The sequence below is a fragment of the Gorilla gorilla genome, chromosome 2, assembly GCF_029281585.2.
Source record: "Gorilla gorilla gorilla isolate KB3781 chromosome 2, NHGRI_mGorGor1-v2.1_pri, whole genome shotgun sequence".
NCBI lineage: Eukaryota > Metazoa > Chordata > Mammalia > Primates > Hominidae > Gorilla > Gorilla gorilla.
In genome coordinates this window covers 113,180,098-113,196,120 of record NC_086017.1, presented here as the reverse complement: position 1 = coordinate 113,196,120, position 16,023 = coordinate 113,180,098, and the positions used below count along the sequence as shown (strand labels likewise).

The window sequence follows — 16,023 nt, the reverse complement described above, 5'->3', positions numbered from 1 at the left end:
AAAAGAAATAAGTCTACTCTGAAATATTCTTTAAAATGGAATGAATGCATGCAACAAAATGAGAGGTCCACAAGGAGAGTTTTGTGGGAAACAGAGGTTTATTCAATTTTAGAAATGAATTTTCTATAGCTATACTATCCAACATGGTAGCCACTAGCCACATATGGCTGTTTAAATTTATATGAAATTTAGTTTAATTTAAAATTAAGTTCAAATTAAACACTCAGTTCTCCAGTCACACGAACCATATTTTAGTGCTCCATAGCAAATGATGCATACCAGGTGGTGCTCCATAGCGGCACATGATGACCATATCAGACAGCACAAATGTAGAACATTTCTGTAGCAGCAGAAACTCTGTTGGACATGCCGTTTTGAAGAAAAGAAAACAATATGTTACCCAGACTTGAGCTATGGACGCAATACAAGCAGAAAATTTGAGAACATTATCAAATAGATTTTTATAAAGTCCTACTAGTTAAGGAAAGGAGAAATATTTGGCCTTGCCTCTCTAAATCTACTTTTAATAATTATTAAGATGACTTGATCCTTAAAAAAATCATTGAATAATAAGCAGTCAATGAGGAACACAAAATAAAGTGCATTGCACAAAGAGCAATTGGCCAAAGAAGCTACCATCAAAAATGAAACACTGAGTAGCTGCAGGTACACAGAAGAGTAAAGGTTAGAAATTAGCAGGGATTTCTAGAATTCAAGGAGGCTGGAATCTTAGATGGTTTTCCTTCATCTTGAAATAATTTGTATGTTCATTCTGTAAATCTTTTGAAGGCATATCCTAATTTTCAGATTTCTGTAACAGAAAATAATATGTATGAATGAAGCTGTTTATTGAAATAGCTACATTCAGATAAAATAAGAAACAAATTATTTTTCTCACTACTGACTGGGGAAACTTGATCTTCTCCAGCCCTAGATGATACCCCTGATAAAAACATACAGCTTTTCTAGCAACTTTAAGGCAACAAAGAGTCCTGTCTAATATAACAAAATTACTTGCAGCTATTTGAGCCAAACTTCTCCCTTCCTCCAACTAAGAGCACTTAAGGGAACAGTTGAGTTGGAACCTTCATCTTTATTTATCCACCTTGCTTCTCGATTTCCTCATTCATTGTACTGAATCTGGTCTGGTTAATGTTGGAACAGGAGAAGGCAAAGGAAAGAAGGGTCAGAAAGTTCTTATTTGACAGACTGGATATCTTAGATTTCAAAGGTGACTTTATTTTTTGTGGAGTAGTTTGTATCTTCTTGAGAGACACTTACAATGCCCCTGACCTACCTGCCACTCTTAGCTCTGTCAAAACAGACAGGTTCAGCCAGCCAATGTCACTATTTTCACTTCATAAAGAAGCACATCAGTCTGGTGCCAAAAGCAAGGGGTTTGGCATCAGAACAAGAATAAAAATCCTTTCTCTTCTACTTTTTACCCATTGAGATTGTGCAATCATTTTACCTGTTTACACCTCAGTCTTCTCTAGGAATATTTAGGGATTATTGTGAAATATAGGATTATTATAGGCAAGATAAATAAAACAGAGTCTGTGTGTAGGATTTCTTTTCCTTTCATCTATCCTCTCCCTTTTTAATTATTAGTATCTGTAGTTGGATGATCATGTTGACAAAGCACTCTGCCTCATTTACATTATTTGCCTAAACTTATAAGAGAATTGCCAAATATAAAATTAGTTGATTTTAAAAGAAGAATACTTAAGAAAATTCTGAAATATCATCAGAATTTTTGATTACCAAATAATTGAAAAGAATACTTGTGGATATTTTAATTAATATTTTTTACCCACTACCCCTATTTACAAGAGGCTTAAACATGCTGTAAAAAGATTTTAAGAAACTTTTTAACAGTTCTTTGAAAAAAACAATACCAAGATACTAAACTAACCAAAGTTTAACATAAAGCTTTCTTTTTACAATTAAAGCATAAGATCTTATTAATTCATGGAATTATATTTTTCTCAATAAAGAAAATTTTAAATAGTCTTATACATCAGTAGAAAATAGTTGACACAATTGTGGGCTTTCTACCCAATTGCCTATATTTGAACCCAAATTCCAGCATCCACCAGCTAGTGACCCTAGGCATGTTACTGCACCTCCCTGTTACTCACTATTCCCCTGTAAAAGGGAGACATTTCAATACTCACCCACTAGGCCTGAGTCAATGCATGTGAAGTGCTTGCATGAACACCTCACAATGAGTAACTGTTCAATAAATGTTAACTATTATTTTTTATTTAGAAATATTTTTGTTATATATATATGTCAGCTAACAATATAAGGAAATTAGTATCAGAACAGAATTAGAACTCTGTTTTGTTAAGGCGAAATATAAGCACTGTTTTTCTGTGCCACAAGAATGTCAGTTATTCTAACCCTTCATTAGGCAACTGAAGAAAATTAGAAAATTTAACTTATCCAAAGTTACCCAATAAGTTGGTGTCAGAATAGAAAAAAACATCAACTACCAACTGAAAAGGTGTTAGTTACTTTACTTAAAGCTAATAAAAAAGATAGTCCTCAACCTGGATTCCGGCTATAAAAGAACAATACAAAACAGAACATAAAAAACCTGTGGGACAACTCCGAAAGGTGAAATGTACGTGTAATGAGAATAACAGAAGGAAAAAAAAAAAGAGAGAGAAATGCCCAGAAGAAATAACTGAAGCAATAATCACTGAGAATTTCTCCCAAATTAATGTTAAACATTAAACCAGAGAATTGAAGATCACCAAGCAGGATACATGCTTAAAAAATGACACCTAGGCATATCATAGCCAAACTTCAGAAAATCGAAGATAAAAAAAACAATCTTGACAAAAGCCAAAGAGGTGGGGTGTGGGGTGGGGCACAGTTAGAAACACCTTACCTATAGAGGAGCAAAGCTAAGAATTACATCTGATTTCTCCAGAAATTATGCAAGCAAGAAAATAATTAAGTGAAGCATTTAAAATGTTGAAAGGAAAAACCCACTAACCTAGAATTCTGTACCTTATGAAATTATTCTTCAAAAGTGAAGGCAAAATGAAGATTTTCTCAGACAAACAAAAATTCATGGAATTTGTTGCCAGAGATCTGCCTTGCGAGAAATGTTGGAAGCAAAGAAAAAGTTGATCTCATGGAGGTGAAGAATAGGTGGTGGTAAGAAAAAGCTGGGAAGAGTAGTGGGGAGGGCAGGAGGAAGGGAAGCTGTTTACTGGGTATGAAAATACAGTAAGATAAAAGGAATAAATTCTAGTGTTTGATAGCACAGTAGGATGACAATAGTTAACAATAATTTATTGTATACTTCAAAGTAGCTAAAAGGAAAGACTTGAAATGTTCCCTAAACAAAGAAATTATGAATGTTTGAGGTGACAGGTATTCTGATGACCCTGATTTGGTCATTACACATTGTATGCATATATGAAAATAGCATATGTACTCCTTAAATATTTACAATTATTATGTATCAAAAATAAATAAATATTGTTAAATGTGGTATATATATATACAAGGCAATACTATTCATCCTTTAAAGGGAAGAAAATTCTGTCATTTTCAAGAGCATAAATAAATTTAGAAGACAATATGCTAAGTGAAATAATCCAGGGATGGAAAAACTAACAACCCTTTATCTCACTTATATGTAGAATCTAAAAAAGCGCAACTCATAGAAGTAGAGAATAGAATGGTGGTTAGAGACTGGAATCCCAAAGACTGGGATTAGGGGAGAGCAGGGAAAGAAGAGACAGTAGTCAAAGACTACAGCATTTCAATTGGGAGAAATAAACTCTGGTGAAGTATTGCACAGCATGGTGACTGTAGTTTTAATAATGTACTGTATATTTCAAAATTTCTAAAAGTATAGATTTTGAATATTCTCACCACAAAGAAAAGATTAGTGTGTGAGGTGATGACTATGTTAATTAGCCTGATTTAATCATTCTATATTGTATATGTATATCATAACATCCTATTATAGCTCATAAATATATATAATTATTATTTATCTATTAAATAATGAACTTAGAAAACAATAAGCCATTAGCTAAGCTAACTAAGAATAATAGAGAGAAAACACAAATTACTGATATCAGAAATGAAAGAGAGACCGTAGATCTCATGGACATTAAATGGATTAAGAAAAGAATGTTATGAACGACTGTCTTTGCCCACAGATTTGATAAGCTAGATGAAAAAGACCAATTCCTTGAAAGACACAAATTGCAATAATAAGAAAATAAACATCCCAATTTAAAAATGGGCAAAAGATTGAAACAGATGCTTCACCAAAGAAGATATAAGCACATGAAAAGATGTCCAACACGCACTAGGGAAATGCAAATTATGACCACAATAAGATATCACTACACATGTAATAGAATGACTAAAATTAAAAAGACCCTACCAAGAGTTGGTGAGAATGAACAGCAACTGAAATTCTCATGAAGTGCTGTTGTAACTTAAAATGGTACAACCACTTTGTTAAATGGTTTGTCAGTTAATAAAAAATATAACTGTACACCTATCATATCAGCCACTCAACTCTTAATTATTTACTCACAAGAAAAGAAAGCCAGTATCTACAAGACTTGTAAAAGAATATTTGTCTTTATTTGTATTAGCCAAAAAACTGTAAACAAACTAAATGGCAAATGGATGAACAAATTTAGCATACCCATACAATAAACTACTACTGAGAAATAAAAAGAAATGGAGTGTTGAGGTGGGTAAAAACATGAATAAATGTCAAAATAAACACATTGAGTTGAAGATGCTAGACAAAAAAGAGTGCATACTATATGATGCCATCTATATTAAATTCTAGAATATGCAAACTAGCCCATAAAACAGGGATTTGGATCATTTTCTGAACGGTACAATCCTGAACACCATAATCCCAAATGCTGAAATTACAGAAGATCAAAAATGCCTAACGTCCAAATTCCTACTGTCTAAACTTTCTAATGTCTAAAATCCCCCAGAATCACAATCACAAAATAGTTGCATCATGTTTGATTGACTTATTACCACGTTATTGTCTAAATGCAGAAAAAAAATTCAATTGAGTCCCCAAACTATAATGATGGATTTGGAATTAGATGTGACCAAAGCTTCTAAAAGTGAGTTTCAAAGTGTTGCCAATAAAGTTTGTTTTGCTCCATTCAACCCAATGCATTTGTTAGAAAATTCAGATGAGTGGACTGGCCATGAGATAATGGCAATGATAAAAACTGCAGTTTAAAAATGTGCCATTTTCCTGCATTGACATTCCTTCTAGCTGATGACCTCTCAAGAGATTTTAATTAATTAAAACCACATTTGCCTGAAGAAGCCAGTGAAGTTACTCACTGGCTTTAAAACAATTATGTGCAAGGTAGGATAAGAAGGCACTTATGCAATGGTGTTGCTGTTTGATCACCAGTATTATTTCCACCAAATTTGTGGTCTGTGTATGAGTACAAGCAAAGTGGGTTTTCAAGTACCAAAAACAACATACAAGCATAGCATAGAAGATAGAAATGCTAGTTTCAGTGTATATCAAATCGCAGAAGAATTTCAAAAAGAGAAATACCACATAGAAAATGAATGTGAATGTATTCTCCAATGGCTATGTCAAAAAAGAAAAAAAAGCAGCTATTTATCACCTTGTAAGGCCTTAAAATATAGTTAATAATCATGAAGATCAGCAACCTCTTATACACTGTCTGCATGCAATTGCCCATAATCTATCCTGTCACCCCGTCATACCCTTTTTCGTATGTTGAATTTTCTTTTCAGTTTTTTTATTTTTTTCTTTTATTTCATTTTTCCCACTATTTTAAATTGTCAGCATTATTTTTTACAATTCACTATGCTGTGTATTCCATCTTTGCATCATTTCCAATACTGGAGCCGTAAATTGTGTTGGACTATTAGTGAGTTCAAATTCATTTTATACATTTTTTGCAAAAGTGACTTCATGGAAGTGCATTATCATAATGTTGACTGTATGTAAACATGATGCATATACATTAAAAAATTGAAACTTCCTCAGTAAGTGAAGAGATGTCCTTTTCGTACATTTGCATTTGTGACAGATAAAATTCATGAGATCCTGGGTCTTTGGAGGGCTGGCTCAGTGGTGATGCTGGCTTTTGGTTGAGCTGGTCAAAAACCTCAGTTGTGCATCACAGTATTTCAGATGACTGCAATTATAAAGCTAGGTACACACAATTAGCACCCATAGTAATAGGTTTTATACATTTTGGTTTTTCACCTATTTCTTTATGGATATAGTTCATCTGCTCATGACTATTATACCCATGTGACTGTCAATAGTATACCTCAGTGTATTATGCTTGCAAAAATATGTATGTTATTGTTGCCTACTTTATTGCATAAAGTGACCTATGAAGTGTTGTCATGTTTTTATGTTTCTCAAATAAATCCATTTAAAAAATGTAAACAAATATCTTTTTACAAATTTTTTAAATTTTTTCCAAAATTTTATTTCTAGGATTTTGAGATTTGGGGATTTCAACATTTGGGATTATGTCATACAGGATTTTGTCTTTTGGGACTATAAAGAGCTCCCATGACAAAATCCTATTAGAGGTGCCAGAGGGACAGCAGGGGAGAGAAGGAGAGTCAGAGAAGTTGGAGGGGAGAATTACAAAAGGGCAAAAAGAAACTTCAGGGTGTGTTAAATGTTCATTATACTGACTGTGATAATTTAATGTGTATACATATATGTCATAACTTATCAAATTTAATATGTTAAATATGTGCAGTTTATTTCATGTCGATATACCTTCATGAAGGTATAAAGTAAGTAAAATGTTACACAACATGCTGATGTGATAACAAGTATGCTCTAAATTACACTAAAATTATAGTTCTCAAATTTAGAAGTGTTTTCAATACCTTTAAAAAATAATCAAACATATTTACTACAAAATTTCAACATTAAGAGATTTCTTCCTGGCCTCTTAGTCAAATTTAAACGTAATTAAACTGCCATTAAATTAAACTGTCAGTAAAATTAAATTGTCATGGGTGGGGGCAGGGGGAAGGATGGCATTAGGAGATATACCTAATGCAAATGACGAGTTAATGGGTGCAGCAAACCAACATGGCGCATGTATACATATGTAACAAAACTGCACCGTGTGCACATGTACCCTAGAACTTAAAGTATAATAAATAAATAAATAAATAAATAAATAAATAAATAAATAAATAAATAAATTTAAAAGTAAAATGTATATTTAAATGTAAAATGTTTTTAATAATTTTCTGAAGTTTTAACACCTTAGTGGAAAAAACTTATTCTTAATATTCTTAAAAAACCCAAAAGTGATGCCAAATGGCATTGTTTTTGAGGTCTGAAGCCTTCTTCCTTGCAGATGTTTTCAAAGTGAATTTTTTTCTCCTAAGTAACCCATATTTTATACAACCAGCATTCGTTTGACATTCTTACTCTTTAATTTACATTAGTTTGTGAAAACCAAATTAAACATTCTGAGTTAAATCAAAGCAAGGATGCAAGTAGATTATTTTATCCCTGTCCTCATTTTCCAAAATCATAAGTCCAGCAAAGTAGTAGATATGAAAATTTTCAGGACAAAATTTTTCTAGTAAGAAGCAAGATCTTTTATTTTACGATCTCTTTTCATGATCTCTGCCATTTGCTGTAAGTCTTCTTCCAAAGGATATCTTTGCTTTAATGAACTCAATGTCATAATCTCTATACATGTATAATAAAAATACTTCCATTCTTTATTATTACCCATTGATAACATGATTAATGTGCCTTTCAAATATCAGCTACCTGCAGTGCAAATATAGAACACTCCACCTCACACCACTAACCTCGGGTGCAAGCTGACTCTTTGTAGACGGATTTTTAAAATTATTTAGCTAGCTATCTTGCTCAGCATTTACTACGATTTCAGTTTGCATTGAAATGAGAAATGCAAAGAGTTAATCAGTAGCAGAGCTAGTATATTCTGTTTTGCAGCATTAACTCATCTTCATGTTTAAAGGCAGAATGCCATTCTTTCTCACTATTCCAACTACAAGTATTTAGAAGATGATTATCTCAAAGCTCTTTAAGTGTTTTTAAGAGCAGGCTAAATATTTTTTAAACAATTTTAATGTTAATGTCTTCAGACAGGCATGCACTCTCCAAGTGGTTGTATCTCCACCACTCTCTATAGCAAGCCAGCCATTTCACACATTTCTATTATGGCTGGTCCACAAGGTATTTCAGTTTTTCACACCTAATTTATAAAGCATTAGAAGTTTTAAATTGAAAGACTGTTAGGAGTTTAAAGGATCTTAGAAATATATACCCAATCTTCTCACTTTACTAGTTAAACACAGATGAAAGATTTACTCAACAGTAAGCATTAAATTACCAGCAGAATAGCAGATAAATCAAACTTTCTCACTCCTAATATTCCTTTTCCATTACAATGCTCTAGTCTTTCTAGCTTCTAGTCTTAAACCTAAAATTTTCTCCCCATACAATGTAAGCTTCAAGAGGGTGAGCTATTTATCTCTGAAGTCAAAAACATTCAGAACATTCAAACAAATAAGTGATTATGAATTTTTGATAAATATATGGGTGATGCTTGGTCAGAAGTGGTGTGAGAAGCAGGAGAATCAATATTAACTGACGTAAGTTACTTCCCAGGTATTTCATATACGTAATTGCATTGAAGCCTTCCAAAAACTGCAGGAGAGGAGTTGTTGCCCCATTTTATAGATGAGTAAATTAAATACCATAGGTGACAGTATACACAATGTGCCTGATTCTATTATCTTATACTCTGTTCACTACAATGGTCCATAGCTATAATACAAAAAACCAGTAGTAACATTCTTGGTTTTAATATATTTATGATGTCTACACAACATAATAAGAGCACTTGTAATATGGTAGACATTGTGGGTCAATTTTTATGGCTTTAGTGCTATTATCTTACTAAAATGGAGATTTTATCCCCATTTTCCAGATAAGAAAATGAGGCAAGACTAATTTTAAAACTTACTTAAAGTCAAACTGTGACATGGCAGGATCAGACAGACATGCAAGGAAGTTGGCTCCAGAGTTCATGTCTATAACTAGTACACTGAACTACCACATGGACTAAAATGATGGTTCTGAAAGTATGGTTCCCTGAAGAACAGGAGCAGCAGCATCACCTGATAATTTGTTAGAAATGCAAGTCATTGGGCACCACCCAGACCTATTGAATCAGAATCTGTGGGGCTGACACTGAGCATGCAGTATCTTAACAGCCTTCTGATGCACAATAAAGTTTGAGAACCACTGAATGAAAAACATGATGCAATTGTTTTTAAGATACTCTTACTCACCTTTTTGTACACTTCTAGAATTTTTCCACACATGTACATACTTTTAAAAATATATATCAAACTGTACTGTTTTGTCATTTTTTTCTCTAATCAATGTGTCATGAACATTTTTGTATATTGATAGTATTTTTCAAGACCATAACTTTCAACAGCAGCTTAGTCCTCTTTCAAATGCACTTAACTTACTAGTGAAGTCCCTGTTGTGTCAAGAACCATGAACAGTCTGATATTTTTACCCTACTTGTAAGCCAAAAAGTTAACCTGTTACTGATTCATGGATGGTGACAGAAGACACAAGACTATAAGTAGGAGAAAAAAGATTTTATCACTCACAGAACAGCAAGAAATAGAATCATCTGCATACTTGCATTGTCCTCCCCTCCCGTCAAGTCCCAGGAAGGTGTACCATGCTTTCAGCTGACACCTGTATACAAAAAAAAGATTGCATTACAAGAGAAGAACCCAGGACCAAAAGTCTGAGGCTTTTTGACAAGCTGCCAGTCACTGTAGCCAGCAACACATAAGCCAGGGCTTCTCCTCTCAAGGCATGTGCTGTTATAAATTACATGGTAGTCAGGTTGTGGTCACCTTGACCTACTCATTTGACTTGTGACTAGCTACATAAGCTACTCAGAACACAAAAGATATAAGCCTTGCAATCTGGAACACTTTCCAAGAATGTGGATGAATACTCAGGACCCATGGGGGATACCACTCTCAACAATTGTTGGACATTTTGAGTATTTTAAAATTTTTATTATTTTCAATAATGCCACAGTAAACCATCATGTGCTTAAAATTCTTAATTTCTTGTTATTTACTTAGGATACATTCCTGGAAATAAAATTGCATGGTCAAAAGCCTCTTTCTCTCAGCTTTGACTAATACTTCACTGAAGAGATTATGTGAAAAACCCCATTTTCTGCAAATTCTTACCAACACTAGGTAGTTTTCTGTATTATTAAAATTTGGAATGTCTTTTAAAAAATCACATTATTAATGCTAATTATAAATAGAGCTCTTTGGTTATCACTAAAGTAAACATTTTAATACGTGTATTAGAATTTGTATTTCTTCTGTGTTTGACCAGTAATAGTACTTGCCATTTTTTTCTTGAAATTACATATTTGAATTATACATAATTGACATATCTTTAATAATCCTCATAGGCTTCTCCCTTATTATATGTGAACACCACATATATATTATCTATATATGTCCACAATTATTTTAATAATAATCTGCTGAAAGATTGATTTTCTAATTATTGCTGAAAGACCATACCACTGTAAATTTTTTTTTTACCATTTCTTTAGGTAAACTACAATTAGAATAATCCACTTTTGAAAGATCACTCTGCTGATCAAATAAAGCATATTTTTCAATACAATTTGCTATTGAGAGTTCTTAGATTCCGTAGTAGGAGGATTACAAGAAAGTTTCAATAAATTTTTGTTGTAAATTTACATAGGTCTTTCTTTGCTAATGATTTGGTACTGATGGTTCTTGCTCACTTCTGCCAGCAGTCAGTCCTGTTTTAATGTAAGCCCATGATTTCAAAAATAAGAATTTTCACTGGCTATCAAAATCTTATTTTAATACATATGTATCAGTTTACTCTCTGCAGTAAAAATATGAATATATTTCCTAAGGATTTTTTTTTTGTGGTGCCCTCTGCTGCCTGTGGTTCTTATTTCCGCTTTGTGACATAACCCTGCAAACTACAGTAGAACTGTACATAAAGGAGTTATGCAGAACAGGGAAGTATTATTACAAGTGAACATCTAAATGACTCCTCTCAGCTCTGCTCATCCTCCCAGTTCTGCTCTGCCATCTTTATTCTTAAACCTATTGATTCCCTGTACATTTCTTCCATGAGCCTCTACATGGCTGACAACAGCACCATCCTAGCACCAGCCACACTCCACATAAAAATGCAATCACCAAAATAAAAATAAACTGCAAAAGTGCTTTTAGGAAACAATTTGTGATGTTCCACTAAACTACACTATTGTTTAGTCTTCATGCCCATAATTCTAACAGTTTCTAAATGGTCTTCTCACCCTCCTTCAGAATGAACCATATACTTCCTGAAGACTACAGTTCATAAAATAAATCTTTATAATATGAGGTAGTGCTATAATGGAAATATTGATAAATTTTAGCCTTCACACAAGATCAATGGTCTCTTGAGCCAGTACTGACCTTGATATTATTTTCTATAATATTTACCTAGGGTCAATAAATCTTGATTGTTGATACCAACTTCAGTCTATATCTGCTTACTACAGTTGGAATACAAATAAGTAAGCAGTTTTTTAAGTGAATATCACTAGCAGTATTTGTGTTTTCTTATTAAGGTATTGTAAATCTTGGTAAAGATTTACAAATAAATCAAAAATGTCTTAAGTCAAAATTACTTAATTTTGGAGAATCAAGTCCTTTCTTTCTGTTGCATAATGGGTATGGAACATTCTATCTGGGAGTGATTATAAAAGTCAAAAAGAGAATAGTATGCTCATATTAAATTATTTGCCATGAAATGTGAAATTTCCTGAGTGCATTGAAAATCCAAAGAGTTGGTCCCAGTCACCCAGCAAGTAGGAAGCAGGCCTCTGGTATGCAGCTGAGCCAAAGCTGGTGGATGGGCAGGTATGAGAGCAAATACAGCAATGCCACTGTGGACACAGACCTGGAGTGTATGGTGTCACTCTGGAAAAGCCATGAGTTACAACCCTTCATGTTACAAGTAACCAAGGTTGCTGGGTGGGCATGCAGGGGTTGTCAGGGTACCTTTGCAGGCTCATTTTGCACTGTGTAATTTCTGCATTAGGAGGACCACATGAAAGAGTAAAACAAGTCTATGCTGAGGCTGTGAGATCACTGAGAGGGTGTGCACTGTGGGCATGTAGCTGAGGCATAGCACACTGTATGTACTGACATTCCTGCACAACTGGCTCATGATGCAACTTCAGCAGCATAAACAAAACATAGCACCAGACCCAGTAGAACATCCCTTACCCTACTAATGTCCCTCCAGCCTAATCTACTAACAAAGCTTGACATTATGCTTATTTTAAAAGAGGAAAAGAAATTCCAACAAAAAATTTTATACCCAGCCAAATTAAGTTTTCTAAGTGTAGGAGAAGTAAAATAGCTTCCAAACAAGTAAATGCTAAGGGAATTCATTCCCACCAGACTTGCCTAGCAAGAAGTCTTTAAGAAAGTGATAAACATGGAAATCACAGACCATTACTGGCCACCAAAAAAAAAAAAATGGTCTATATATGTGCTTATGTTTATAGACCATTGACACTATAAAGCAACTACACAATCAAGTCTACATAACAACCAGCTAACAACACAATCACAGGTTCAAATCTGCACATATCAGTAATAGCCTTGAATGTAAATGGGATAAAGGCCCCACTTAAAAGGCACAGAGTGGTAAGTAGGATATCAAAGGATGATCTAACTATATGCTGTCTTCAGGAGACCCATCTCAGGTACAATGATGCCCATAGGCTCAAAGTAAAGAGATGAAGAAAAATTTATCAAGCAAATGGAAAACAAAAAGGGTTAGAGTTGCTATTCTAATTTCAGACAAAACAGATTTTAAACCAACAATGATTTTTAAAAACAGACAAAGAAGGGCATTACATAATGGCAAAGGGTTCAATTCAATGAGAAGACTCAACTATTCTAAATATTGATGTACCCAAAACTGAGCACTCAGATTCATAAAACAACTTCTTTGAGACCTACAAGAGAGTAAGATAACCACACAATAATAGTGGGAGATTTCAATTCCCCGCTGACAGTACTAAACAGATCATTAAGACAGAAAAGTAACAAAGATATTTGGGACCCGAACTCAGCACTTCACCAAACTGACCTAACAGACATCTACAGAACACTCCACCTAACAAAAACAGAACATACAGTCTTCTCAGCTGCACATGGGACATGCTCTGAAATCAACCACACACTGAGCTATAAGACAAATCTCAACAAATTTAAAAAAAAATGATACCAACCACACTCTTAGATCACAGTGCAATAAAAATAGAAATTAATACCAAAAAGATCTCTCAAAACCATACAATTAGATGAAAATTAAATTAAACAATAGGCCCCTGAATGACTTTTTGGCAAACAATGAAATTAAAACAGAAATCAAAAAACTCTTTGAAATTAATGAAAATGGAGATACTACATACTAGAATCTCTGAGACACAGCAAATGCAGTGTCAAGAGGAAAATATATAGTGCTAAACATCCATATTAAAAAGTTACAAAGATCTCAAATTAACAACCTAACATCACAACTAGAGGAACTAGAAAAACAAGAGCAAGCCAAATCCAAATCTAGCAGAAGAAAAGAAATAATGAAAATTAGAGCTGAATTGAATGAAATGGGGATGAGAAAAAATATGTAAAAGATCAATGAAACCAAAGGTTGATTCTTAATAAATAAATAAGATTGACAGACCACTAGCTAGACTAATTTAAAAAAGAGAGAAGATTGAAATAAACACAATCAAAATTGACAAAGAAGACATTACCACTGTTGCCACAGAAATACAGAAAACCCTCAGAGATTATTACAAACACCTCTATGCACACAAACAGAAAACCTAGAGGAAATGGATAAAGTCCTGGAAACACAAGACCTCCCAATACTGAACTAAGGAGAAATGGAAACTCTGAACAACCAATAAGGAGTTCTGAAATTGAATCAGTAATAAAAAAGCTACCAATCAGTAAAAGCCCTGGACCAGATAGATACACGGCCAAATTCCACCAGATGTATAAGGAAATGCTGGTACCAATCCTACTGAAACTATTACTAAAAATCAAGGAGAAGTGACTCCTTCGTACCTCATTCTATGAGACCAGTATCATCCACATACTGAAACCTGGCAGAGACACAATGAAAAAAAGAAAACTTCAGACCAATAACCCTGATGAATATAGATTTAAAAATCCTCAACAAATACTAGCAAACTGAATCTGGCAGCACACCAAAAAGTTAACCCACCACAATCAAGTAGGCTTTATTCCTGAGATGCAAGGTTGGTGTAACCTATACAAATTAATAAATGTGATTCATCACATAAACAGAACTAAAAACAAAAAACTACATTACCTCTCAACAGATGCAGAAAAGGCTTTCCACAAAATCCAACATCCCTTCATGCTAAAAATCACTAACAAACTAGGCATTGAAGGAACATACCTCAAAATAATAAGAGCTACCTATGACAAACTCAGAGCCAACATCATATAAACAGGCAAAAGCTGAAAGCATTCTACTTAAGAACTGGAACAAGACAAGGATGCCCACTCTCACTATTTCTATTCAACAAAGCACAGGAAGTCCCAGTCAGAGCAATCAGGCAAGAGAAAGAAATAAAAGGCATCCAAGTAGGGAGAGAGGAAATCAAACCATCCCTGCTTACAGACAATATGGATTTACACTTAGAATACCCCATAACCTCTGCCCAAATGCTCCTTGAACTGATAAACTAACTTCAGCAAAGTTGCAGGATACAAAATCAATGTACAAAAATCAGTAGCATTTCTATACACCAACAGCCAAGCTGAGGGCCAAATCAAGAATGCAATCCCATTCATGATTGCCACAGAAAGGATAAAATACCTAGGAATACAACCAACCAGGAAGGTGAAAGGCCTCTACAATGAGAATTACAAAATACTGCTCAAAGAAACCACAGATGACATAGCCAAATGAAAAAACATCCCATGCTCATGGATAGGAAGAATTAATATTGTTAAAATGACCATACAGCCAAAAGCAATTGACAGATTCAATGTTATTCCTATCAAACAACTAATGACATGGTTCATAGAATTAGAAGAACTGTTGACTGAAATTCATTTAGAACCAAAAAAGAGCCTGGCTAACAGCCAAGGTAATCCAAATCAAAAACAAACAAACAAACCGGAAGGCATCACATTACCCAACTTCAAACTATACTACAAGGCTACAGCAACCAAAACAGCATAGTTCTGGGTACAAAAACAGACACATAGACAACTGAAACAAGATAGAGAACCCAGAAATAAAGCCATACACGTACAACCATCTTGTCTTTGAAAAAGCTGACAATAACAAACAATGGAGAAAGGACACCTTATTCAATAAATGCTTCAGGAATGACTGGCTAGCCATATGCAGAAGATTTTAGCTGGACCCCTTACTTTTCACCATATATGAAAATCAACTCAGGGTGGATCAAAGACTTTAATGTAAAAACCCAAAACCACAAAAACCCTAGAAGAAAACCTAGAATATACCATTCTGGACATAGGCCCTGGCAAAGACTTCATGATGCAGGCTCCAAAAGCAATTTCAAAAATAAAAATTGACAAGTAAGACCTAATTAAAGAGTTTCTGAGCAGCAAAAGAAACTTAATAAACAGACAACCTGCAGAACGGGAGAAAATATTTGCAAACTATGCATCTGACAAAGTTCTAATATCCAGAATCTATAAGGAACATAAACAAATCACAAGCAAAAACCAAACAACCCTATTAAAAAATGGGCAAAGGATATGAACAGATACTTCTCAAAAGAAGACATACATGCAACCAAAAAGCATATGAAATAAAGCTCAATA

General features: G+C 33.9%; 1 protein-coding gene across 3 annotated transcripts in view; it reads right to left on the bottom strand.

Moving 5' to 3' along the window:
• Nucleotides 1-16,023, bottom strand: part of ZPLD1 (zona pellucida like domain containing 1) — a 250,642-nt gene that overhangs the window by 145,397 nt on the left and 89,222 nt on the right. For 2 of the 3 annotated variants that reach the window (XM_063703530.1, XM_055381207.2), the window contains one exon: nucleotides 9,743-9,802. The gene's annotated coding sequence lies outside the window, so the exon portion shown is untranslated. Of the gene's footprint in view, nucleotides 1-9,711; nucleotides 9,803-16,023 lie in introns of all 3 variants that reach the window. The other variant, XM_063703529.1, reaches the window with a different exon arrangement.